Below are 1490 nucleotides of genomic sequence, written 5' to 3' on the forward strand. Positions count from 1 at the left end.
GCTGCTTCCTGCACCCTCCCCGCTTACCCTCACTGGGAATGAACCCGCAATCTGGGCATGTGCCCTGACAGGGATCGAACTGTGACCTCCTGGTTCATAGGTCAATGCTCAACCACTGAGCTACACCAGTCGGGCTTTCCTGTAATCTTAATGATAATCCTTTTATGAGCCAGAGAAGTTAGCAAATTAAAAAAAAGTCAGTGACACTTTCTGTTTTACAGATGATCCCTGTTTGCAAGTATTTAAAAAACAATAACAACAACTTCATGGGAAAGAAGTTAAGATTTAAAAAGAAAGACCAAGAAAAGTAGTAGAAAGAGTGATATTTTTTATGTTTTCCTTCGTGGGGCCTTCTTAACTTCTGTACCATCCTCCTAATCCATATGACGTGGTTTCCATCTCAGTGTAAATCCAAGCGATTGCATGATACCACTCTGTCGGTTTGGTTCATCAGAGGCAGTAGCCACATGGCAGCTCTGTTCAGTGCTCGGAAGCTGGTCTGTTTTCCACTAGGAAATATGACCTTCTCTCTCTCTCTCTCTCCCTCTCTCTCTTTCTCTCCCTTCCTCTCTCTCTCTCTCTCTCCCCCTCCCTCTCTCTCTCTCTCACTCCTCTTTCCTTACACTGGCTAGGAACTGTATTGAAGGATAACATTCGTTATGCCTCCCAATGAATGAGGAGCAAGGGCGACTCTTGGGCACGTTTAACGGAGACGCCTCCTCCTCTTGCTGTGCTGCTCCTACCCACCAAAGTCCGAGCTTCACCCACACGGAGCTGCCTTAGGCTCTTAGACACAACACTGCTTCGTATCAAGACCTTTGCAGACTCCCTCCAGTCCCCTCCTACGTACCCTCCAGGTCTCCACATACCTCTGAAAGGCCTCCTCTCAAATAAAAACAAGTTGCTCTTTTTATACGATCCCTATTCTATCCCTACTTCCCCTATCAAAGCACTTACCATACACTTTTTCAATGTCTAATTTAAATACATACGTTTTTATTCAATATCCATTTATGATTTAAACTCCCAACAAAACATCAAAATACCAAACTAAAAAGTTTTGCACAGTGAAGGAAATTATCAACAAAATGAAAAGATGTCATACCAATGGGATAGGATACACCCAATTAGGGGTTAATGTGCAAAATATATAAGGCACTTATAAAATCTAATACCAAAAAACCCATACAATCCAATTAAAAAATGGCAAAGGACCAGAATAGACATTTATCCCAAGCGTACATACAGATGGCCAACAGACATATGAAAACATGCTCAACATCACTATCATCAGAGAAATGCAAATTAAAACCACAATGGGACACCAGCTTACACCTGTCAGAATGGCTGTCATCAATAAATCAACAAACAACAGTTTTTGTGAGGATGTGGAGAAAAGGGAGCCCTCTTGCAGTGTTGGTGGGAATGCAGATTGGTGCAGCCACTGTGGAAAGGTATGGAGTTACCTCAAAAAATTAAACACGAAACTC

General features: G+C 42.5%; 1 protein-coding gene across 1 annotated transcript in view; it reads right to left on the reverse strand.

The window, feature by feature from the left end:
* The window catches only part of GPR89A (G protein-coupled receptor 89A), a 51873-nt gene that overhangs the window by 31512 nt on the left and 18871 nt on the right, over positions 1–1490 (reverse strand). The window lies entirely within an intron of this gene.

Source organism: Myotis davidii, unplaced genomic scaffold, assembly GCF_000327345.1.
Source record: "Myotis davidii unplaced genomic scaffold, ASM32734v1 scaffold401, whole genome shotgun sequence".
NCBI classification, from domain to species: Eukaryota; Metazoa; Chordata; class Mammalia; order Chiroptera; family Vespertilionidae; genus Myotis; species Myotis davidii.